General features: G+C 47.5%; 1 protein-coding gene across 50 annotated transcripts in view; it reads right to left on the bottom strand.

Annotated features, from left to right (window-relative positions):
* Positions 1-14,138, bottom strand: part of TCF7L2 (transcription factor 7 like 2) — a 203,638-nt gene that overhangs the window by 175,326 nt on the left and 14,174 nt on the right. The window lies entirely within an intron of this gene.

The raw sequence follows: 14,138 nt of genomic DNA, 5'->3' as shown, positions 1-14,138 counted from the left end.
GATGAGAGGAGAGAAAGGGAATCAGGGGAAATAGAAAGAACAGGAAGATCAATCACAAGTTGGTCTAGATGTTTCCAAAATAGTCCTAGAGGCCTTACATAACTAACACAGAAAGAGAGAAGAAGCCCAGGTGGGGAGCGTGTGACAGCAGAGGATCCAGGACGGGGACAATGGGCCTGCAGCCACTTGCCAGGGAGCCGGGCTCCAGCCAGATCTTCAATCTCAGCACGCCTCGGGAACGCCGTCCCGGGGCTCCCTCTCCTCAGAGGCCCTCAGGCCAGGAGCCCTGGTCCCCCTGGTTCCCAGGCAGCCCAATGCACAAGCTGCAATGGCAACTGGAAACCACAAACCATGAACAGAACCCGACGTCGGCTGAGAGATAAAAATCCACTCTCACGGAAAAGGCAACGATAACAGAACCACGAAGGCCGAAATCAAAACCATATCTGCTTTGCATGGGGCATGTGGTTTTGTGTGTGTACTTTCTACATGTCAGCTCATCCGTTCTTGTCACGTGCAAGTCACTGTCGGGCCCCTTCAACTGCTATGCAAAACCGGGGGCCTGGAGAGGGGTGCTGTGGCCAAAAATTCCAACAAGGGCGAGGCAGGAAAAACACCAAGCAACTCTCAACTTACTACTATTAAAAAAAACAGGGAGGCAGGGGCACCTGGCCCATCTACAGCAACAGCAATGACCTTGGTGCTTTTTCTACCCCCTCCTAAAATGACAAAATCATGGCAGGAGGAGCATGCTTGGGGGGCAAGGATAAGTACATTAGCATTTATTTTCTGATGAAGATAAACCAGCAGATGTCACCTAACTGAAAAGCCACCCAAGCAAATCACAGCTTTTTTATTGTTGCTCTTTTTTGGCGGGGGGCGGGGGAGGGCAGGGGGATTGAGGATGGGGTTCCTGCCAAGGAAAGAAGGTTGACCACATGACCAAGGCCTTTGCCTCAAGAATTCAGGCCCTGGGTGCCAATTCTTCACACACAAATGGCTTCACACATCAGGTCTGCTGGAAGAAGATAGGTGTCATCGGCCTTCACTCGCCACTGTGAAAACGTGACAAGTGGCAAGTTTTTTAGAACAACACAAAACAAAATTGGGTGCACAAAGCACGGGGACGGTTTGGTAAACACGTCCCTTTTCGCTTCGGGGCATTTTTGAACCTTTAATTTCCCTTTCATGAAAAAATGTCTCCCTACATTGGGTCAGTGAAGTTGTTCGGGGGGTTTTTTTTTTTAATTAACAGGAAAAGTCTTGGCTTCCTCAGCAATGATTAAGAAATAAATGCTGCTGGATTCCAAAATAAAAACTAAGTGACTAAAGACCAGGAAGAGGAGAAAAAAGGGACGTGTGCTTTTGATTTTAAGGATAAGAATCAAATTCAGAACTTTGTGACTCCTAAAACATCTCGTAAATTGTCTTCTAGATCCCATATATCAATTAAGCCCTGGGCTAGAACTTGATACCATAAGGAAGCTTATTTTTTTAATTCTACAGAAAATAATTTACTTTAACCTAAAGAGTTGACATTATTTCACCCGTTCATTTCTGCATCATCTTTTAAGTATTCCTAGATCTTCTATCATATATTTATATCCATTGATTTATAATTAGATCTTCTACCATGTATCTGATTGAGGATCTAATCAAACGGACAAAAATTCCTCTCTGCACACGTGACTGAAGGATTTCAGCTCTAACACCAGAAAGCCACAATTAAGAAAGCGCCCCCACCAGAACCCTGAAAAGGCTTATTACCCCCAACAAGAACAGACTATCCTACCCACAGAGTGTATGGCTTTCTTTTCCTCAAGAGTCTGTTTTCCAAAACACCCCTTCTTCGATGCCTGCCTAAGTCATACTGTCTATACCCCACGCTCTGGAGTATAATTCTGACAACCGCTACCCAGCCAAACCAGACAGAACTCCTATAAAACCTGATGGTCTGCAAAAGGATGCTCCTTCTTTCAGTGCAAAGATCTTCATCTCAGGGTTCCTTCTACATGCATTCAACTGCGGTACTTGTTCTGGAATGACGGGGAGGTCCACCAACAGGCGGGTCAATTTGAGGACCTCGATGTGCTGGAAGGTTTTGGTGGCGATGGTAGTTTAAATTCGCTCGAAAGGTTTTACCTAGATTCTCCTGTTAAACCACTTTCGACTGCGCAGAGTTAATTTTTTATTATCATCCCCTGATTGGTTCTTCGACTGAACTGAAAGTTGGGAGACAGCCCGAAAGTCAAATCCTAACAAAGCTGCCCCTGGAAGAAAAGATCTGCCTGGAATGGACACGAAATGTACACCACGACCCCATACAATGGACTGCACCCCAATGACAGGGGAAAGAGCCTCTCAGGGCTCTACCCTTCACTTACACCAGCACTCCCAAGGTTAGATTTACGGGCTGCGGGCAAGAGTGCACAGCCATGAATTTCTTGGCCCTCCACCGCCAAGCTGCTTAGACACTCCAGCCTTTCAAATGCTCCTTTCAACAAGCCGAGTGTCCCAGTCCAGTCCACTCCACAAAAGAAAAGAAAGAAAAGGAAAGGAGAAAACCCCCAAACCCAAAGAGAGAAACCCAACAATAATAACCCAATGGGAGGCTTCGCCAGCTCCTGCCCCAACAAAAGGAAGCCAGAGCGTCTTCTATGAACATCCTGGGCCAAAACAACACTACAGAAGCCAGGGAGGGAGGGGAATAAAATCATACATTTTTAGATAAAACCAGAAAATTCCCAGGAATGCAAACTACTGGGTCAATCTAGGATACAAGATCCTTATAGATCCCAAAGAGTGTGTGAGTTGTGGAAACACCAGGATTTAGGTCTGGAAGTTATTTCTCTCAGGCTCAACGTTTCCATTCACCTCACTGAGCACCTACTACATACAAAGCTGGGTCACCACTGAGGAGCTATTAAAAAAAATAGAAAAATTTAAATAGACAAGACCTTCTAAATGCTCTTCCAAACATGAAACAGCTGTGTATTTCACAATTACAATACCCTCGGAACTGCTTTCCCGTCGAGAATCAAATGCCACGAGACTATCAATGTAAATGTAGCTGTCCCCTCCCCCGCCCCAAATCATCATGAAGCAAATATGAAGCGCGTTCTCTAGGTCTTACGACAAGGCTTAAAAAAAAACCCATGCAGATACTGAAGGGCTGGAAATACAGACAAGGAACCTCAAGTTTCCTTTACATTTCAGCTTGTCAGCAGCGGTTAGGAAAAACACCACCTCTCATTTCTGCTTCATATGTTTTTGTTATTGGTTCATTTACACGGCGCTGCTCTCCCAGCGGCAGTTAGTACATCGTTTTGTCATTTCTGCCTTTCCCCGCCATTAGTGCAGGCTGCTGAGACGACACCCTGGCTGCCCCCCAAGTGGCAGGCAGCATCCGACCATCCCTTCCCTCCAAGGGGTCCCCGCGTTGACGAATGTTCACCAACACCCATACATCATTCCCAAATTGGTCCAAATGAATTAAACACAGCTCTGCTTAACATTACGAGATTTAAATGGATTTTCTCTCTACAGGTCTGCCCCATAATTGGGTTTATCCATCTTGTTGAAGTACAGTTTACACTTGCTAACATCACGCCAATTCAAGCTACATTTTCTGCTCCAGTGGCAGGAGCAAGGCAGATTTGTCATCGGATCATAACAGGTAATTCAAACAACAATTAGTTTGATGACGGCCCGTATGTCAATGTCTGTTCCCAGCAGCCCGGCTCACACTCCACGCTCTCTGTTCCTCAAGATGAATTGTCTTCACAATTCTTCAATTTCAATCATCAACAATGCTCACTGAATCAGCTTAAAAACTATTGACACAAGACTATCTTCCCTCCGGGGCATCTGCACCAAAGCCCTGGTGAAAAGAATCCCCCACCCCCACCCCCACAAGGGCTCCCCCCACCCCACACACACACATCCATTTTCAAGCCTTGGACAATTTCTGATTTTCAATCAAAGTTCTTTATTCTAGCACCTCATCTCCACCTCAAAATTCAGGGAGGCGCAAAGTGTGGAAAGAGAAAAGAACAATTTGCTTGGGTGGGCTCAGCCACCCACAAATAGGAAAACGCCTGTTTTATTTTTGGGTTTTTTTGGAAGTCCCCTGCAGAGATTAGCAGGTGTCAATGTCTGAGAAAATGTTACAATCCAATAGGTAACATTACTTGTCATTTAAAAAAAAACAAATAGGAGTTCCCGTCGTGGCGCAGTGGTTAACGAATCCGACTAGGAACCATGAGGCTACAGGTTCGGTCCCTGGCCTTGCTCAGTGGGTTAACGATCCGGCGTTGCCGTGAGCTGTGGTGTAGGTTGCAGACGCGGCTCGGATCCCGCGTTGCTGTGGCTCTGGCGTAGGCCGTGGCTACAGCTCCGATTCAACCCCTAGCCTGGGAACCTCCATATGCCGCAGGAGCGGCCCAAGAAATAGCAAAAAAAAAAAATTTTTTAATTAAAAAAAAAAAAAAAACAAACTGATATTGCTTTTAAAAACCAACTAACTTCCAAGCATCTTGAAAATTAGAAGACAATCACAGAAATAAACCAGTCCAACCATGGTCATGCACTGTTTGAACGATGCCACAGTCATTAAGACGGGGTGCGAGTTCATGCACCGAAGGAGAGCTGAAACCAAAATATGAGATTCCCAGGAAAGAACCCATTCAGTCTACATAGGGATTGAAGGTCTGTCTCAAATTATTTGGGTGAGTACCAAAGAACATATTTATTGGTGTTATGAAGGAAGCTGTTAGGAGAAAAATGCAAACTTCTGTACTCTGTTCCGTTTCTGCCCACAGTGTGTGTTATTTAAACAGGTCCACACCCCTTGCTGTACATCTACTAGGTCCCAGGCATTCCTGTACAGTGCTCTAAGGATACAAAGATGAGCGAAACCCAACCTCAGAAGAGCTTATATTCCAGTCAAATGTTACAAGGGCTAGGCAGGATTTTCAAGTGACATAAGAGAAACGCAAACAGCAACCAACAGGAGTCATAAATCTTTGTTACCCAGCAAAGATAGTCCATGTTATCAAATTTATCATGTGTGATGCTCTTGACAGGAAATAAAAAATATACAATGCACGTCGGAATGAGGCATATTTGACATCTACGAGTACTTCACACAGTCCTCAGTGGTTAAAAACAGCTGCTTGTATTTATCTGCTACCCCCTATACCCACTTCATTACAGACCTGCTCTCGTTTAACCTCCCAACAACCTTCTAAAACAGGTACTAGCATCATCCCCATTTTACAGATCAGGTAACAGAGGCTTGGCAGTACCTGGACCTGAACCCAGGTTATCTGACTCCAAAAGCATGAGCTGAACCACCCACCCCCTCTTGAACCTGTCCCTTTAAAATGCAAAGGCAGGCGTTCCCATCAAGGCTCAGTGGTAACCAACCTGACTGGTATCCATGAGGACGCAGGTTCGATCCCTGGCCTCACTCAGTGGGTTAAGGATCTGCCACTGCCATGAGCTGTGGTGTAGGCCGGCAGCTACAGCTCCAATTCGACCCCTAGCCTGGGAACCTCCATGTGCCATGGATGTGGCCCTAAAAAGCAAGGTAAACAAATAAATAAAATGCAAAGGCAATGCTATTACAGCCCAATGGCAGGGTGCACATTTTGTCAAACCAAGCCCGTGGTTCTCAACCGGGGCAATTTGGAACCCCCACGGGACATGTGACAAGATCTAAAGACATTTGTGGTTGTCACATTTTTGTTGGGTGCTAGCAGCATGGAGAGGGCAGAGGCCACGCTGGTGCCAAACAGATATGTCCTGCCATGCACAGGACAGTCCCCTGTGTGACAAGGAGTCATCCAGCCCCAAATGTCCCAGGTGCTCAGATGGAGGAAGCTGCACTAAGCCACCTGAGCTCATCCTGCCTGCAAAGACAGGCACACTTCAGTCCAGGCCTCAACTGGTGTAGAGGCTGGGGTAACCAAGTGCTTTTTCCCAGCTGGTACCCTTAAAAAAAATGGGGTTTTGTGAAGATGCTTCAAAGAGTCCACACATAATTTGACTCTAATGTTGCTTTCCACAACATGCTAGAGATAAAGAAATATACAGTATCTGTACCTACTTTCAAGCTTACTTATTTTTTCAATCTCAAGATATTACTCATTAAAATAGTAAACAAGCCACCAGCCATCCAGGGGTTTTGGTGGAACCCTCAGGAAAATGGTCTAGTGCCACTTCTGCCGAACTGAAGGATACGTGGAAAATTCAAGGTAAACCACTGAAAAAAAAAAATTGCACCCACTTATCTGTCTGACCAGGATTTGATACCATGCAACCAAACCAAACTCCAGAAACAAATTAAGTGCTCAGCTTGATAAGCCTGCAAATGTCAGCCATAACCCACTTAGAAACGTCTGTGCACAGCCGAATGGCCCCATGATTCCTAGGGACTTTATAAAAAGTAAATACTATCATAAAGTGCAACTTAGAAAATGGAGTTACGAAGAAAATACCACCAGCTGACTGCCACAGACCAGACCTCTACACCTACGGGCTGTGGCCCAGAAGGGGGGACACCTCTGGCAGGTAGAACAGTGGTTTTCCATTCTTGCCGGTTGTTCTCCTCCAAGACAACCAGACATTCCCTCTGCATCCTCACCAGCCCTCTTACAAGACCATGCAGGCTGAGCCCCAGGTGCCTTAATATGGTGGAGGATGAACAGACCCAAGTCTCTCAACTCATACAAACACAATGATACAGTTAGAACAGAGAGAGAGTAAAAACCGGTAAGGCAATCCTGTAAAACTGGATTGTGTCTTTAATCTGGCCAATGTAATGCAACTGCTACTGGCTCAGACAAGACCCTAACTTCTCCTTGGAAGATGGACATGAAGCTGCCTTGGACCCCTGGCTTCTTGTCTCCTCCGTGTTGGGAGACCTCAGACAAGGCAATCCACCCACCTCTCGGCTCCCCAGCTTCCTCGCCTTTCAAAATGGGCTCCACCTTCGCTCCCACTCCAAGAGTGGTCTGGAGAGCATCACACTCTGGGGGCCATGTTAGAAATGCAGACTCTCAGGCCCCACCCTGGAACGAGGAATCCTGCACCTGCACTTTCACATGACAGGGAAGTGCCAGCAGTACGGAGGCTGCCAGACCCCGCCTCAGCTTCAGGGTCCCATAGCCCCTTGCCCGTGACAGCAGACTCCCGCCTTCTCCCACGGGTACAGTGATCATCACTGGTTATCTGCTGGAGGAATGTTCTCCAAAGAGAGACGGACTCCCACCATGGCACAGACGTCCCTTAAAGGACTCTGAATGCAACCAAGCTTTTCTCCCCCAGGGACAGGGAGTCAAGCTAACATGAGCCCCCACACAAACAAAAGAGGTTACAACAGCTGTTCTCATGAAATGATGGGCTTCAGAATCCTCCAAAGAGTGGGACAGGGTACAGACTCCTACAGTCCTGAGGCCATGGCATCATCTTTAGTGCTCCCCCCCTGCCCCCACCCTGGGGATCATAATGTGCCGCCAGAGCTGGGCAACAAAACCCTTGCCCATCAGTTCTCAAATACTGCCTGAAAACTGGTTAAAGCTGCAAATGTCAGGACCTACCCTGACCTACAGAACCTGAAACGCTGGTGGAGCCATGATCTGCATCTCGACAAACCCTCCTGGTGATGCTTGCTCACAGCTGTGATACACAGACCCAGTCCTAATGAAGGAAGCACTCCAGGGGATTAAGCCCAGAATTCTCCATTTCTGAGCAGCTCCCCAGGCAGTTCCTTGGTACACAGCCCAGAGAGCTGGTTGGTCGCCACTGCGTCCCCCAGACCCTGCTGAGCCTGAGGTCGAGGCCGAGGCTGTGTGGTTCAGGCTCTCTCCAGTCTGAATCCTAATGCCTTGATCAGGCAAAAACAGCTTGGATATCTGAGTCTCCACTTCCTCACTTACAAAATGGGGATGATGGTGGGCAGAGCAGCTACACCATTCGGGTTTCCTTCTGTGTTGTTATGAAGAATCGATCAATAATTCACACACAGCACTTAACACCAGACCCAACGCATCGGGAGAATTCAATAAGCAGAAGCTGCTATTATTATCAGCTGTTGTTACTGCCTCTGACTCCAAAGACCAAGCACATTATTGCCCGAGCTACTCTATCAAAAACAAAGAAATGCCTCTTCCTGAGCCTTGCAAAAGTTACCTGGCTCTCTTCACGTAAGCGGGGAGACGGAAAGGCGTCCACAGCTCATCAGGACCTAAGGGCAGTCTAGTTTCTCACTCACAATGAGAAAAAGTTATCCGCATCAAGTACCTGGCCAGCCTTCAATTTTTACTCAGCTAGTGAAAATGACTGAGCAGACGATAAGTGATCAATTGACTGATGTCAGAAGCCTCTGGGGTCAGAAATCAGAACCCTGATTAAAAATGCAAACTCCTGGGGAATTCCCTGGTAGCTCACCGGGTTAAGGATTCAGTGTTATCACTGCTGTGGCATGGGTTTGATCCCTGGCCAGAGGACTTCTGCAGGCCACAGGTGTAACCGGAAAAAAAAAAAAAAAAAAAGCAGCAGCAGCAGCGAACTCCCAGGTTATAGCCAAAACCTACTCATTCAGACCAAGGGGAGTGGGATGCTTATAAACCAGTATCTAAAACATCACTAGAATTTAAACTCCCTGATGTGTTCTGCCCAGGGGCCTGGCACCCAGTAGATGCACAATAAATATTCCCCTCTTTTTTGGGCCACACTCATGGCATGCTGAAGTTCCCAGACCAGGAATCAAACCCTCACCACAGCAGTGACAGCACTGGATCCTGAACCCACTGAGCCACCAGGGAACTCCACATAGGAAATATCTTTGAATGAATGAACGGACATTCTGGGGTATGGTCTTGAATCGGACAATTAAGCTGAAGTTCACCAGGACAGCAAGTGAATGAACCCTCTGAAGGAGTTAACTGGCATCCAGAGGCTTTGGCAAACTATTCTAGAGAATGATCTCCATGTCTGTCACTCCTGGCCACACACAGATACGCTGCTTTCTTTACAGAAAGTGGACGTGAAATCTCACAGCCAGGTCTGGTGATAGGACTAAAGGAAAAGAGAGGAAGCAGCTATACCAAGAACTAAAGGCATTTCTGGGAATTCTCCCTCTTAGCCCAGATCTGTTCCTCAACTGAGACAGCAAAGCCTCATGAAAACTGAAAGGCCAGGGAACTTGTGGAGGAAGAGGGGTCTAGAACACAAGAGACCACCATCAGACACGTCAAGTGGGGGAAAAGCCCCCACTTTCTGACCACACCCGCTGGTACAATTCCCTGGCCCTTTCTATCAGGAACACCAAGGATCAACTGGAGCAGAGAGATGGTCTCTAAGCCACAGAATGTGAAGACTCGATGTCAAGTTCACGTTCAAGAATAAAGGGCTGGAGTTCCTGTTGTGGTGCAGCGGAAATGAATCTGACTAGGAACCATGAGGTTGTGGGTTCAAATCCCTGGCCTCGCTCAGTGGGTTAAGGATCTGGCATTGCCATGAACTGTGGTGTAGGTCGCAGACACGGCTCGGATCTGGCGTTGATGTGGCTGTGGTGTCGGCCGGCGGCGGCGGCAACAGTTCCGATTAGAACACTAGCCTGGGAACCTCCATATGCTGCGGGTGCAGCCCTAAAAAGACAGAAAGGCAAAAAAAATAAAAGAATAAAAGGGTCAATACCGGCAGGATGCTCTCCAGCCTCTATCCTTCTTTCGCTGGCTCCACAAGCGCCAAGGCCCTGGAAGCAGGTCCTCAGGCCCTACTGAATCAGGGCAGACGAGCTCTAAGACCAAGCAGGAGGCAGAAGTGAGGTGGGAACTTGCAAGCCTGTGGATAAGAGGGAAAGCAACACCCACTACAAAATCTCCAGCGCTCAGCTGTGTCAACAAATAAAATGGTCCATTTCTTCTGGATCCTCTCCTAGTTGTCTTTGTGCACACAAGCACACACACGCACACAAACCACTTCACATCTAAAAAGAAAAACAACCAAGAAAGGTCTACGCAGTTTGTTTTTGCTGCGTATGGAGTTTTTTTTTCCTAAATCACATCTGACTTGGTGTTAAAACATCAACCTTTGGCCAAAATACTCTTAAAACAAAGCCTTAATTGGTTCTGGAGTAGCCCTTCTGAAAACCAAGGGAAACATCTTCTGTGGGTCTTGACCTTGATTACAACACTGCTCTTGGGGCTGGAATGATGATGAGGGGAGGAGTGTGAGAAGAGCTCTCTTCACGGAGGCAGTGGTGCCGAAACGTTTACCCACAGTCACCTGCAGGACATCCCTGGCAGGCGTCTGCCATGGGCCCACCTCTGCACTCAGCCTGCACGGCCTCTTCCCGGCTTGATGGAGACAGCGGGAGGAGTTCCCAGGAGCTGGCGCCAGAAAACAAAGCACTGCGAGAAGGGGCCTGCCCTGGAGTTTGGGCAAAGTGGCCTCTGATCCCACCTACATCGTGTTACTGCTCCCTCCTAAGGGGTCCATGCATCTAACAACAATTCAAACAACAACACTTGAAACCCAGTGTCCAAGTCTCTCTCAAAAGAGCAATGCAAGCTAAACGCATATATTAGTCTCCCCGTCCACGCCTGGCGATGGACAACAGAAGCCACCACACATATTCCGCCAAAAGATGCAGGTGAAACTGGAACTAGGACTTCATATTCACGAGAAGAAAACTGGAAGCAATTCAAATATCCCAAAACACAAAAAGGCCCGTGCATTGTGGAATAGTACGGAGCAATAAAAAATAGCCAGCCACGCACCAGGCAATAACAGGGTCAAAGCTCACACACCTAATGCCAAGCGGGGCCAGATGTGAGACAGTTTATTTTACACAATCCCATTTTTTTTTTTTTTTTTTTTTTTGTCTTTTGTCTTTTTGCCTTTTCTAGGGCCACTCCCGCGGCACATGAAGGTTCCCAGGCTAGGGGTCAAATGAGAGCTGTAGCCATGGGCCCATGCCAGAGCCATAGCAACACGGGATCCAAGCCGCGTCTGCGACCTACACCACAGCTCACGGCAACACAGGATCCTTAACCCACTGAGCAAGACCAGGGACGAACCCGCAACCTCATGGTTCCTAGTCGGATTCGTTAACCACTGCGCCACAACGGGAACTCCACAATCCCATTTTTAAGAAGCCAAAAAACAGGCAAAACTAATCCATGGTGAGGATTTTTTTATTGGCAGTGGTGGGAAGCCTTAAATAAACAAGGCTCCTGGAGTGGCTCATATTCTTTTTCAAGGCCCAGCAAACTACAGACTATGGGCCCAATCCTGCCACTATCTGTCGTTCTAAATAAAGTTTTATTGGGACCTAGCTACACCTGTACTTCTACTGCTGGGTATTATTATTTTTTAAAAAAAAGTTTTTCATTTTATTTTATTATTTTTTATTTTTTTGTCTTTTTGCCACTTCTTGGGCTGCTGCTGGGGCATATGGAGGTTCCCAGGCTAGGGGTCAAATCACAGCTGTAGCCACTAGCCTACGCCACAGCAACACGGGATCTGAGCTGCGTCTACAACCTGCACCACAGCTCACGGCAACGCTGGATCCTTAGCCCACTGAGCAACACCAGGAATCAAACCCGCAACCTCAGGGTTCCCAGTCGGATTTGCTAACCACTGAGCCACGACGGGAACTCCTGGGTATTATTTTTGGTTGTTTTCACACACAACGGCCGAGCTGAGAGGTTACCACAGAGATTGTACAGCCTACAGAACCTAAAATATATGCTCTCTGGCCCTTTACAGAAAAAGCGCTTCAACCCCACTCTCTACAGTGATTTGGGTGATAATTTCATGGATGTTCACAAGAGTTCAGAAGTTCCCACTGTGGCACAATGGGATCAGCAGCATCTCTGGAGTGCTGGGACGCAGGTTCGACCCAGCCTGGCAATGCGGGTTTAAAGGATCCGGCATTGCCGCAGCTATGGCACAGGTCGCAACTGTGGCTCGGATCTGATACCTGGCCCAGGAACTTCCATATGCCTCGGGGCAGCCAAAAAAAAAAACCAAAAAACAAACAAAAACACACTAAAGGTGTCTGCATGGTGTCGTACTTGTATCTCAACAAAACTCTTTACAAGTCCATAGAGTTAAATAACTATGTCTTCTACAAAAAAAAAAAAAAAAAAAAAGCCTTTTTATAGATAGATAACAAGGCCTTACTGCATTTCACAGGATACTTTATTCAATACTGCGCAATGGCCTATATGGGAAAAGAATCTGAAAAGGAACAGATATATGTGTATGCACAACTGATTTACTTGGCTGTACACCTGATGTTAACACAACTTTTAAGTCAACTATACTCCAATAAAATGTATTTTAAAAAAATAAAAAATAAAAAAGGCCTTTTAATGTTCATCCCAATTCTATTTGTGTTAACATCTAGGTAGAATATGGCCTTCGTGTGGCCACAGTTGTGGTCAAAACTGTCAGGAGTCAGGAGATTGTCCAAAGTGAAGAAGGCCCCCCAACATATCAACTGGTGCTGTGTCCAAGGCTTTTCCAAGATCAGGACACGTCTATGGAATCACTCGGAGGCCATTCATATCAACGGCGAACTTGGCCACGTCCTGAGATGACAGGAGGGGGGCGGGATGGGAAAGGAGGATGCATCTTGTGACGCTCGGTGTCATACTACTCGAGGTTATTTTAGGATATAGCTTAGGAGAGCAACCAGCTCAGCTCAGATTGAAATACAGTATTTCTCAAGGTTAAACCGTTTTAAATTTCCAGGGAAGAACATTGTGCCAACAATCACGTTGAAGCCTGAAACTGAAGACCGGGGCAGAGCGAGAGGGGCTGCTCCTCTCTGCACCAAAGCAGAACCACCCTCTCCTCTGACCCCCACTGGCTCCTGAGCTGCCATGTGCCTTGGGAACAATTTTATTGCATCTGAGGGTTCCTTTTTTTTCCCCCTCTTTGCTTCTTTTGGGTTTTTTGTTTTGTTTTGTTCTGTTTTTTGCCATGTATCCTTTGATGATCCAACAAAAATTACAGCTAGCTGCCATTTGGCTTGGCCTTGTCCTGGTCTAGGAGAGAATGGGGGAGAGTGGATACGAAAAGCATGGTGGTGCAGGGTCTCTGATGAATGTCTCTCTGTTTGCCCACGCGGCAGCAGGCCTCAGCCAACAGAAGCCAGGGAGAACAATACTACCTGTTCATTCATGGAGGAACAGAAATGGTTTCAGCCCTCCCAACAATGAGCCCCGTAACGTACTCCACCTTCCTCCCGAGAAAGAGCTTCCCATGGCCCGCACCCGTGCCAGGTGGTTTGGAGAAAGATAAACTGCTTGGCCTAACAAGGGACACTTCAGCAACGGGTGTAAAGACACGACAGCTGGGCTGGCCTCGGCTGGTCTCCCGGTGACATGGCCCCAGCCAGCCTTTCCACACCAAGATAGGGATCGCGGTCCTAATTCACCCTCACCCATTCCCACAGCCCGGGCAACAGGATTTTCCAGCCCTCCGCCAGATGCAGTGGGCCTCAGAACATGGGTCATCCATCCATTCGTCAAGAGGTAGGGGCTGGGCTTGCTCTCCAAGCAAGCCCTGAGCCTACACCCTTTTCTGGGAGCAAAATGCACTGTGCTGTTAACCAGAAGGAAACAAGGGCCCCCAGCAAGAGTGCCAGCAGGCACAGCAGCCAGCAAGAACACCAGCCTGGGAAACACCTGGGGTTAGAGAAGGCATAATATTAAGAGCCACACTTTCCCCAAAAGACACTCATAGGTCAACAGCCTAGGAGCAAAAACAATCAAAATGTGTTTAAAATAGGTCACCATCACCTTGAAACAAGTACCAAATATTAGGGATCCACCGAATAACTACGTCTGTGGGACGGTATTTTTCACCGGTAACATACTTCACAATGTACCTGGGGCCGAGGGCTATTGGAAGGGCAGCTCCGGGCAGAGGCAGATTTGAAACAGCAGAGCTACAAAGAGGCGATGTGGTCGAAGCTCCACTAGACCACAGGCACATACACAAGTGGATCTGCAAGGGGTGACCATAAGCAAGGGAGCAGTGGGATACGGTGAACGATACACCCAGGGGACACCCACTTCCAAGGAGAGAAGACCCGAGAGCCAGACTTTAAAGGCCCA

This window comes from Sus scrofa, chromosome 14, assembly GCF_000003025.6.
Source record: "Sus scrofa isolate TJ Tabasco breed Duroc chromosome 14, Sscrofa11.1, whole genome shotgun sequence".
NCBI classification, from domain to species: Eukaryota; Metazoa; Chordata; class Mammalia; order Artiodactyla; family Suidae; genus Sus; species Sus scrofa.
This window is presented reverse-complemented; position numbering and strand designations above follow the sequence as displayed.